The sequence below is a fragment of the Serinus canaria genome, chromosome 4A (assembly GCF_022539315.1).
Source record: "Serinus canaria isolate serCan28SL12 chromosome 4A, serCan2020, whole genome shotgun sequence".
NCBI lineage: Eukaryota > Metazoa > Chordata > Aves > Passeriformes > Fringillidae > Serinus > Serinus canaria.
The window spans coordinates 11,036,784-11,048,772 of NC_066318.1; the positions used below are offsets into that span (position 1 = coordinate 11,036,784).

At 49.5% G+C, this 11,989-nt stretch overlaps 1 protein-coding gene across 1 annotated transcript in view; it reads right to left on the reverse strand.

Moving 5' to 3' along the window:
* Window positions 1–10,013, reverse strand: part of LOC103816379 (synaptotagmin-like protein 2) — a 34,248-nt gene extending 24,235 nt beyond the window's left edge. Inside the window, exon 1 of the mRNA XM_030228851.2 lies at window positions 9,902–10,013. The gene's annotated coding sequence lies outside the window, so the exon portion shown is untranslated. The remainder of the gene's footprint in view (window positions 1–9,901) is intronic.
* Window positions 10,014–11,989: the final 1,976 nt, after the last annotated feature.

The following is an 11,989-nucleotide window of genomic DNA, read 5'->3' on the forward strand; positions in this document are numbered from 1 at the left end:
GGGCAGGCTCTGATGGGTTCCCCATGCCTGCCCTGGGCAGTGCAGAGGCTCCACAGGAGCTCCATGAACCACTGAGGTGCAGAGCACCAGGGGAGAGTGTGCAAACACTCACTGGGGCTCCAAGTGCAAGAGATGAAGGACAAGAAGGAGCTGACAGGTACAGAACATTTTCAGGGAGGCACAGTGCTCAGTGCCAGCCATCACCCAGAGCTTCATCCCTGAGGCAGCTCACACTCCTGCTGCAGCACCACACAGCTGGGGTCTGCTCTGTTGGATTGCACACAATCCTCTCCCCTGCAAAGCCCTTTTAATGGACAGTTTGGACACCACTGGGGTGATGTAGTACAAACACCTAAGTCAGCAGGAAAGCCAGGACCCATACAGATAAAAACAATTTCTGCATGTCCTGCCCAGCCCTGGCCTTGCCATCTCTGCAAGCAGCCAGGAAGGAAAACACAAAAGCCTTGCAGCTCTGTGGGGCAATGAAAGGAGTCACTGCACAGAGCTGGGGCAGATTTTACCCCAGACTGAGGCTTCTTCAGTACAAGCACTTTATTTAGCTCACTGATGTAAGCTGGCTGGGGACAAACTGTGACATGCACAAAGAAAGTTGCACTTTCCTTCCATCTCATTGGGGGGAGATCCCTCCTAGGGTTAGGATTACTCTCTGGTGACAGGAGCAAAATGGAGAATCATAAAAAAGTGAATTGTTTGTATCCAGATAGGCAACTTCTTCTCAAGGCCTGTGGCCCACCATGCAGAACAAATCTGGGCTGCCCTCAGGTCCTGCACCACCACAACAACCCAACACAAGGGATCCTGACATCCCACAGCAAAGCAGATGGGTCAAAACGGTCCTGGCCACAGATGTGAGTAGAGAACCACACTGGATGTGCAAAGGACCTTCACTCCTCTGCCTGCCTTTCTGGGGAAGAGAACATCACCAAGATCAACTCACATGCCCAGCCCTGTTGACAAATGCTGGGTGTGGAGGGGGAGTGGAGACAAGCAGCGGCAGGACCCATCATGTCCTGCATCTCCTACTGTGACAGCTTCTGATTTCTGGTGGCCACCTCCCCAAGGAGCAGCCAATGCTGCAGTCTCCAGAAAAGATCTGTGCTGGTGCATGGTACTGCCACCAAACACAGAGCCCAGGCTGCTGGAGATGTGAGGAGTGCCCTGGCATGGGTACATTTCACCTCCCAGCAGACTCTCAGAGCAGGGAAGGCCACACACAGCTGGGCTGAAGGTCCCTGTACTGCTCCAGCTGATCTTCAGCACAGGCTAAGAGCTTACAGCAGAGCCATCCTGTGCTCCAACTTCTCTAAGGCACCAGGCAGGGATGCCTTGACAGGAGCACTGTCCCTGCATTTCACAGCTTTTCCATTTACCCTCTGAACTCACATTAATTTCAAGCATTTGCAATATCCCCAATGCCCCACAGCCCCACATTTTAAACACAAAAGTACTCATCCTTGATTTGCTTTGACCTGCCACTTGCTTGTTTCATTTTATATCCTCGAGTGTTTTATTAGAAAACCCAGTAAGGATCCCTGTGCAGTCACTGCTCCATTCTGCAGACCTGTGTCACAGCCATGGCTCCTCCTTACACACAAAGGAAGTTTCTTGTTTGCTCATCCCAGGTGTTACTCAGGGAGCTTTGCTCATTGCTCACACCCTTCTCAGGCCCAAAGTTTACTCCAGAACTGCTTGGCAGTGTTCAGCTGCAAGAAGGCTCTTTCCAAGAGCTGCAGCCCTGGGGATATCCTGGGTGGGACTGGTTTTGCAGTGCCAGCTGTAAGGCATGCCCAGCTGGGAGGGACAGGCAATGCCAGCCTGCACACAGGGCACAGCAAATGCCCCTGACAAGCCTTCAGAGAGGAGAGCTCTGATCTCCTGCAGAAAAGCTAAGAAAGTTACTAACAAAAGTGCTGGAGAAGGCTGTTGTTCCAGAAGCTGTTTGGGTTTTTTAAAGTAACTCTCTTCCAAATAGTTTGATCAGATAAAAATTAAAAGCTTGCTTGGCCTGGCAGGTGTGAAACATCCCCTTTCCAAAAGGCAGATGCTGAAGGGGCTGACACCTTCTTTGTGCTGCATTTTCATTTTATTTCTGGGAGGTTTAACTGAGCTCAGACCTATGGTAATGGTCTCCATAACTAAAGCATGAAGTGCTCAGATACCCAGTACAGCTCAGAGCCCTTGCTGACATCTACCTACAGACACAAATTATTTGTAGGCCATCTGCAGGGCACTCCAATCCTGGTTCTGATTTCTCAGCATGCACCTCTCCTTCAAATTGCTGCACATCTTCCTCAGCACTGGGATGTGCACAGATTAATAATATACACCACAGGCCAAGGAGATTTTATTGGCTGCCACTGAGTGGCATGTAAAGGGAGAGGAGGAATTTAGGAACTGTAACCTGACAGATTGGTAGTCAAGACCCCATTCCATCAGACAGAGCCCAGGCTGATCACAGGACCATCTAGACCCATCACCCTTCAGACCTGGAGCTGCACATAGGTCCATGTAATAAAGATATGAAAACCTCCTAACACAAAGCAGAACAAAACCTGGAACAGATAATACTGATCTCACAAGACTATTCATAGCCCAGTGAAAACAGCAGCTAGCTGAAAAGGCTGCTGTACATGCCTCTTAATCACACATCATGTCACAATGTAAGGAAATACCCTTCTTTTGCTCTACAATGTGTGGACACTTCCCAGTACCCTCATTAGTCAAGACAGCCCTTGCAGGGCAGGTCAGATCCAAGAGCAGCATTGTACTAAGAATGATGGATGTGCTCCTGGCAGCCACAGTCACCCTGCAGCTCCCAGCATGTGCTGTAGCTAACAGCACCAGAAAGATTTAGTGCCAACACTGCCATACCTAGAGAGTCCATGGTCAGCCTGTGCCTCTCTCTGTCTCATGCTGGACAGTCCAGCCCCACTCTTCCTCCCATCTGATTGCTTCTGCAATCAGTGAAATATGCAGAGGCATTGCCATCATTCTTTTACTTTTATTTTACTATTATTTTATTTTTATTATCAGGCAAAACACTGACAGCCATTGTAATTCTCACTGCCATAATACTTTAGTTTTTAATGGATGTCCTTTGCCAGCAGAGAAAAAAATAAAAAGCAAACTGTAGGATGGTCTTTCTCTTTGTGAGGGATGGGCTGAAAACCAGCATAAACCCTCCTGTCTGTAGGGCTGTCTGTCTGTCCCTGCCTGGTGCTGCAGTGCAGAGGGAGCTGTGATCCTTGTTTGTGCCCTGGATTTGTGCCCAGAGCTGGCTGCAGCTGGCACTGGCCACTGTCCCCAAGGCAAGGGGCAGTCCCAGCCCAGGGATGGGGCAGCTGCAGCTGCAGCAGCCAGTAGTGAGCCCCACTTTAGCCTGTGGCAGCTCAACTGATCCAAGTGCTCCCATTTACATACAGACAAGCCCCAAGGTGCAAAAATATAGATGGGGAAGGTGTTGCACAAGCTTACAACCACTGCTCCTAGAGAGTGGAATTGCTGGCAAGTAGGACAGTGCTCCTAAGGCAGCCTAGGGCTGTCCCAGGGAGAAGGCACATGGCTGAGCAGCAGACACCCCTGTCCATTCTGGCCACACTCACAGCACCAACCCTCCTTCTCTTTCTCTGTGCTCACATCTCCCCTCCCACTGTAATGAAATGAATATAGAAAATATCTGCCTTTTCTTTAGCTGTTGTGAAACTCCACAGCATCATGAGAGCTCTTCCAGGGTGCATTATTTTCTCCTAATTTGCAATAAACCACTTGCAGCTCTGAACTGTCTGCTCCTCTGCTGACTAAGAACAGCTGTGAACTACAAGAACAGAGAATATATTTAATTGCTTTCTGAAAAGTTATTCCACTAAAAATGTGTCACTGCAATGATATTTTGTCTGACTTGTTGCAAAGAAGTGAGAGCGAGACCTACAGCTCCTAAAACCCTCCTAAGCAGCTAAGTCATATACAAATGGCCTTCAGGTGAGAGAGAGCTGATAAGATAAAGAATAACTTCAAACAAAGCAGGCAGCTGTAGTCTCCCAGAGCAGTCCACATCTAAACACATCTGTTACCATCACACAGGAAATGTCAAGGCCAAGTTCTGGCAGTGCCAGGCACAAATGCCAGAATTGCTCAAGCTCAACTGCTCACAGACTTTACACATGTTTTTCTCTATTCAGTGAGGGCTGTGCATGACAGAGTGCCATTCCCACCTCAGACAGAAAGATGAGCAGCTCATGTTGCTAATAACCCCCACTGAGGGCAGCTTTGGCAGGCCCTGAGCTAGAAGAGAGCAGCTCTGACCCCAGAGATGGCTCTCCCCTCCAGTGTGCATCCCAGAACAAAAAACTGCTGCTCAGTTCATTCTGAGCACAGCCCTGGGTGGTTTCTCTCAGATCAAGTCATTGTTCCCCATCACACTTTCCAATAATGTCCAGCATGATGGAGAATCTCTGCTGTTTTATTAAAATCTCTTCCCTCCCCTTAGGCAGCTTTAGTGAAGGATGTCCATTGATCAGGAATGGCCCTGAGATGGCACAGAGGAATTGCAGGAATTCATCAGAACAAGCAGGTCTCTAGCCCAGCCCCTCAGGAGCAGCCAGCAGAAGATATTTTAGAACAACAATACAATGCTAAGCCAAAAAAATGAGCCAACTCCCCTGTTCAGTGCCTGTGAGGAATGCTTAACTGAGGAAATGGGTGAATTCTGCCTCTTTGCACTCAGCCTCAGAAATCCCTTGGCTTCCAAAGAACATCCCAGACCCAGGACATTACAGAAGGGTCAGTTAAGGATGCATAAGGATTTCTCCTCCCCTCTATATTTCCACCCAATGCAATGTAACCACCACATGAATAATTATCTCCACTGAACTCTACTCATCTCCTCCTAACAAGGAACTGCATGGCTGGAATTTGCATTGCACACAATTTACTTCCTTTTAGCCATTTTTAATTAAATGAACCATCCTTTGGTTACCACCTAGGGTAAACAAAAGACTGAGCTTCTCAGTCTTAATCATGATTTCCTAGAACCAACATTGCCAAAATAAAAACACCCATCAGAGGAGAAGTCTGACTCAGACTCCTTAAGGTCAACAAGCCCTTTAATGGGTAATAAACTGATAATGCAATGCTATAGTCTAAATATTTGAGAGTTCTGTTTATTTCATAGGTGGGAACTATTTGCAGAGCTTGCAGGATGTAGTTCATTGTAATTCTGCAGATTGCCAGACACAAATAAACAAGCACAGCCACCTGGGACACCAAGAAATCCCTCAATATCCCAGGGAACAGGGGTGGCTGGATCTCCAGAGAGGATGCCAGTACCTCAGAGACTTTGCTCTGTCCCCTGCCAGACACACTGTGCCTCCATTCACTCCCAGCACAGACATTCCTCTCCCAAAAGCTTTGGTGGAGGTGAGGGGGAAGCCTCCCACACCTCCACTAAATGGCTTTGTGGTAGGGGCAGGGGCTTGTGCTGAGCTTTGCTCTAAATCTGCGTTTATGTCCTCAAGAGAATGAGTTCTACAAGGCTTTGCATTCCCTAGCTATTAGTTTGTAACAGCCCCTCGCCCCCACAGCTGAGCTTAGGGCATCTCATGGGTGTTGTGCTGTGCTTCTGCCACACTGACATTCCCATCAGAGAACCTCCTGATGTCCAGGCTTCCCTCTCAGCCAAGGGAGAACAGACTTGCTATGTCACCTTTAAAAATTCAGCTGTCCTGCTAGCAGGGTTTCTAGATGCCACCTGGTATGATGGGTGCTCCTAAAAGCATCTTCTCAGCTGTTACACTGGAAAAGGTAAGGCCAATTAAATGTATGGTATCTAAAGCTGAGCAGTTAACAGCTTAAAGCTAGGACACTGCAGTAATTAGATTAATCACCTCCCTGGCCTCCTTGGTCACTCACTCATCCTCAGAACCCAGATATTTTCAATATGAAAAATGGGAGGTGGAAGATAAGTGTTGGCTGAGTTCAAACAAAGAAACTGCAGAAATGGAAGATAAAGAAAAAAGCAACCACCCTTGAGAGCTTCTGTCTATTATTTTTGACCCAGAAAAATATTTGCTGACCTCAACTGTGCTTTCTTCCAAGCATAATTTCTCCATGTTTGCCTGCAGTGGTGACATGTCTTAAATTGCTTTCCTGACCCTGCTTGTTATGCCCCAATAACTGTGAGCTTGCAACACCTACCCTGGTCAGGAGCCCTCCAGATCAGAAGACATTTCATTAAAAAAAAAAACAATGCTAAAACCACCTCGTTTTGTAACATGGTGAAGTTAGAAATATGCAGGGCCCAGTTCCTTTGTACTCCTGTGCCTGCTGAGCTCAAGGCATGAGGCGTGGTGATAAATCCCAAGGGACAGCAGTGCTGTTTGTTTAGGAAACTTTGCATACTGAGGGATCCTTCCTTCTGGTCACTGGATATTTTTAAGCCTCAGCCACGCCTGGATGATTCTGAAATACCTTCATTCCAGTTCTGAGTTAACTGTAAAACAGCAGGGTGCATCACATTGTTTGAGATATCTGGCAGGTGTAATTCCCTCCAACATCCAGGAAAAGGAGTTTTAGAAACACTCTTAGGAAATAATCACCCAACCTGGAGCTTCTAGTTATTAATGCCAAAACAAAAAGGGTCTGCATCCAGAGGCTGGGATCACCTTCCCCATGATGGAAGGGGAGAAAAATGATGCCCAAGGTCTGTGTCTGATCTGCCACATCATCTGATTTCACACACCTTGTTCCATGAGAAAACAAATTCATACATGGGAATACTTCTTTTAAAACTGGCCACTTTCCTTCCAGAAATAATGCAGCTTTCCAATGCAAAGACAGGCTCAGTCATTAATTCACCCACTGCAGCCATGTCTGTGCCCTAGGAGCAGGATGACCTGAGGAGCACAGGAGGCCCTGGCAGCACTCATTGCTCACAAGAAGGAAGAAGGCACCTGCTGCCACTGCCTGTCCCCTGCAGTGCTTACAGGTAGGTGAAGGTTTAAATCTGCCCAGTGAAGGGTGACATCCAACACCCACAGCCATGAGGAGGCTAATACTACCAGAGATGGGTAGTCTCAATTCACAAGGAGATTAAAAGTGAGTCAGATTCACTAATTTCAACACCAAACCACAGTTCTCATAGCAGGTTCTCTCTTGTGGACAAAGTTGCAGTAGGTTAATTAGCTACAAGCACAGCTATAAACAATGTGCTTAAACTAGCACAAATCTGCATGTAGACATGGCTTGTCATTTAGTTCAGCTTAACATAAAAAATTTAGACAAACTTGAGTGAGGAGTCCAAATGCAGATTGCACTGATTTAATTAAATCACTAAAAATAAAATCAGCATCAGCTGATCATCTGGTACCACTTCTGTGCACAGACAAGGTGCTTCTTCCATCTGTGCAGCTCCACGAATACTTAGCGAGTCTTGAAGGAAGGTGGAGAAAACAGACTTTTTGGATAAAAATAATAATCTTTTTATTTATAAAAATAAAGGTCATCCAAACTGTTGAACATTGTAGTTTTATGTCTAGGTGCTTAAGCTGAATAAGATTGGGAGCTTTTATATGAGCAGTGACGACTCTAATTCTGCCCAGACACAACTGTGTGATGATGCTGTTGTGTAAAATGCACATTATGCTGCAGAGGGTAAGATGCCTGCCCAGGGAGACTCCACTGGTGACTCTGCTTTGTGGTGTCAGCCCTGGGAGTGCAGGTCTGCAAGAAGGGAACAGCTGGGGCTGAAGCTCCAGAAGCCATGGAGGCTCAGCCAAGCAGCCACCCAGAGCAGTTCCCAGCAGCATCCTCCCTGGGTGAGTTTCTAATCCCATCTGTTTTGGCTCTCCAAGATTAACTTTAACATTACGTTTAACTTGCAAAAAAAAAAAAAAAAAAGTAACTTGGTTTTGAATCAAGCGTCACTAACAAGCCCTTATTTTTCTCAGGCTCTGACGCCTGTTTACAGCCCAGGACAGCCTTGCACTCCTTTCAACTTTGTTGCAAACATGTATCATTGCTTTGTTTTTCTCCCCCCAACACACACACTCCCCTGCTACATCTCTGAGTGCAGATAACAATATTGATTTCAATGCAATCAAAGTGAGCCTCATGTACAATGAACACTTTGTCCCACGTTGTGCCACACTGTGGCAAGGGCTGCCCCTTTCCCAGGGATGGAGGCCCATTAAAGGGATACAATTTATGAGTTCAGGAGGGAAAAAAAACAAGTTGCACTTCAATTACAGAATTGTGCAGGAGAGCAGAAACTTGGGTCACCACGTGGAGTTTCTCAGATATTCTGCCAAAGGTGGAACAGGGAGGGAGGTAAAGGAATTGGCAGCCCTCAGAACCAGCTAACTGCTGCCTGCTGACACCCTCACTCACAGAATTTCCACAGGCACAGGTCAGTAGATCTGCACTGTCTGACCATGCCCTGTGGTCTGCCCCAGGCCAGAGACGCAGGGGCCTAGAATGGTTTACAGCATCACTGGAGAGAATAAACTGCAAACTATTTTATGTGAAAATGACTCAGTGCCAAAGCAATCCAAGAAAGGCATAAGGACCAAACAGGCCATGGGTTACCATGGCTTATACAAAAGCACTGATCACACTGAGAGATGGCTGCAAAGGGAGCAGAAATTAATAGATGCTGTTTTTATTGCCATGACAAGCATTTACAACAATGAAGCATGAACATGGAAGTAAATAAAACCAGGATGGAGGGGGAGATTAGGAAAATACAGACAAAACAGCAGAAGTCACAGGGAAGTGACACATCACATTCCGGGTTTTTACGAGTTACTTAGAATACAAAGTGGGGAAGTAGTAATAAAAAGTACACTATAAATCATCAAAAGTACCCCTTATTTTCTAGGACTTTCCTTTTTTGTAAGTTTTTTATGTCAGATATTCTCTACAGGGAAAGTTGTGGATGCCCCGTCCCTGGAAGTATCCAAGGCCAGGCTGGATGGGGCTTGAGCAAGCTGGTCTAGAGTAAGGTGTACCTGCCCATGGCAGGGGGGTTGGAATGAGATGATCTTCCAACCCAAACTATTCTGATTCTATGATCTCTCCTCTGAAAACCAACAGCTGCCTCACCAACTTAATTTTAAAAATGGGACAAAAAACACTCTGTGACTAACTTCAAAAGGCTTTGATAACACAATTCATCAATGCAAGATAAGATACACTCTGATTTGACAGCCCAAAGTCCCGGCCCGGTGCAAGGGAATGATGCCCCGTGCCAAGGCAGGGCCCCGGCAGCCCGGTGGGTGGAACCAGCACCAAGCCGTGCAGTGCCGGGCTGGGAAAGGCCCGGCCAGCTCCGTGCGCGGGGCTGCCGCTGTGCCGGGCGCCGTCCCGACCCCGAGCGCTGCCGCGGAGCACACGGGCACCTGTAAGCCGTGTCCCCGCCAGCACTGCCGCCCCGCCACGGGCACCGAGGCTGTCCCCGTGTCCTGCCCGCTGTCCTGCCCGGCAGCTGCTCCGTGCAGCACCACCCCGCACTCCCACCCGCTGCCGGGCCATGCGTGCCCAGCGCACGGTGCCGCCGAGGCAAGAAGGGAAGGGGACACTGGAAGGGAAGTCCCGGACCCCCCGGGGACCCGCGGCTCGGCTGGCCGGAGCGGGGGGCAGGGGGGAGCGGCACCTCCGCCCGCTCCCAGCGCCGACCGGCCGGCGGGCGAGCTCGGCAGGCACCGGTGTGTTCCGGCGGCGGCTGTGCCCGGCACAAGGACACGGACACAGACACGGACACGGACACGGACACGGACACGGACACGGACACGGAGCGCTCGCACCGAGCCCGGCCCGGGGCTGCGCTCCCGCCCCCCCCCCGCACACCGGGGCTGTGCCCGTCACGGCGGAGCCCCGCAGCCCTTACCTGCCCTCGGCGGCGCGGGGCGGGAGCGGGGCTATGCCGGGGCGGAGCTGTCCATCCCGAATCGGGACTGTCCATCCCGAATCGGGACTACCCACCCCGGGGAGGGGCTGTCCATCCCGGCCGGGGCCGTGCCCATCCCGGGGCGGGGCTATCCATCGCGGGATCGGGGCTATCCATCCCTAGGGCGGGATCGGGGTTGTCCATGCCGGGGCCATGCCCATCCCGGGGCGGGGCTATCCATCGCGGGATCGGGGCTATCCATCCCTAGGGCGGGATCGGGGTTGTCCATGCCGGGGCCATGCCCATCCCGGGGCGGGGCTATCCATCGCGGGATCGGGGCTATCCATCCCTAGGGCGGGATCGGGGTTGTCCATGCCGGGGCCATGCCCAACCCGGGGCGGCTGCAGACAGAAAACACGGGCCGGAGTAGGGGCGGGGGTCCGGCCGGTCAGCGGCACCTGCGAGGGGCTGGAGGCAGCCTGGGTTGGGGATCATTTCAGTCTTGCCAAATACTGTTATTGTACATTAATACAAAGTAATTAGTTCCACCCTTGTCTCAGCCAGGGCAGGACCCGCCGTGGAAAGGCAGGGTGTTAGGAGAGGTGTAAGGTGTTAGAAGAGCAGACTTCAGTTACTGGGTGTTCGGAGGGGAGGTGTAGGCAGCAAGGCACCCCCAGGGCTCGGAGCAGCCCCGCAGCCGGAGCAGGCAGAGCAGCCGCCCTATGTCCCTTCGGCATGACAAAGCTGCCTCCTTGTGAAACAAAACCTGTTCCTCTCCCTCGGTCTGTGCCTGGGGACAGGAGGGAGTGAAGAGGGATGCTGGGGACCGAGCGTTATGCCAGTGTTCAACTTCGGCAGGTAAGCAAGAGTGAACCCGCCCAGCCCCTGTTCTAACCCGAACCAGCAAAAATTTAAGCTTCAAACTGGGATTTGAAGGTATATTTCCAGCAATTCCAGTTTATTGGGATTTCTACTCCCTTCTGTTTACCTCGGTAACTCTATCCAGACCTGTGACGCTGCCCGCGAGGTGCCTCCGCGGCTCCCTCGCACCAGGGGCTGCTCCCAAGAAGGCACAGTAATGGATACATTAATAAATTTTAGATGGGGAGGAAAAATCAGGAGGCTTCAGGAGGCTCTAGAGGGGCTTGACAGCTGGCTTGCAAGCAAAGCTGAGTAATAGAAGAAATAAAAATTGATGATTTTCGAGTGTATCCATGGCAAGGAAGAAGATAAAGCCGTCAGCATGGGAACATATTAGAAAAGATACATGTAAGCTAGATTACGTGCATAAGTAAACATGTATAGGTGCCTTATTAAATTCCTGTAAAACTTTTACCAATTATATTAACACTAATTGCTTTACACCCATAAATATAAGTTATTGTGATGTAGTTAATGACTTAAGATCACACTTTCTTAAGAGTATATAAACTAGAGAACACACAAAATAAAATCTTTTTCTTCTTAGACCGTGATCCCGTGTGTGTATGTCACTCCGACCTAAGGGTGACAGGAGACCTGGGGAATGTGCCAGCCTGCTCATTCCCCAGGGGCAGTTTCCAAGTGCCAGGGCCACGCTGGGAGGAAAGCAGCGCATCCCTGAAAGGATGCAACTCCCAGGGCACAGGACTCAGCTGCTGGCTGTCCCTGCTGTCCCACCCGCCGCAGACACGGCAGCTCCCCCAGTTTTCATCTTCTACAGCAGAGAAAGCAAAACGAGTCACACTTTGATATCAGCAAGAGTTTGAATTTCTGGCTGCTGGACAGTCAATGCTTCTGCATCCAGTGGAGGCAGGAACAAGAGCTTAGTGTAGGGTTCATTTCTGGCCACCCCTGCTCAGTGCTAGACAAAAACGTGACTTGGGAGTGAGTAAATACAGTCACATGGGGACTTTACCAGCAGCCTGTAAAATCAGGGAAGAAATGCATTTTATTACCACAGCCTGTGCCTCCCATGCTCTTCTCACATTTCAGTCTTTTCATATCTTCAGGAGAACAGCTGGCAGAAATCATGTAAAACACTTAAATAGTAGGCAGAGATGGGGAAAAAAATTGGGTTTACTTGCTGATTTCTATTTAGGCTTTCAT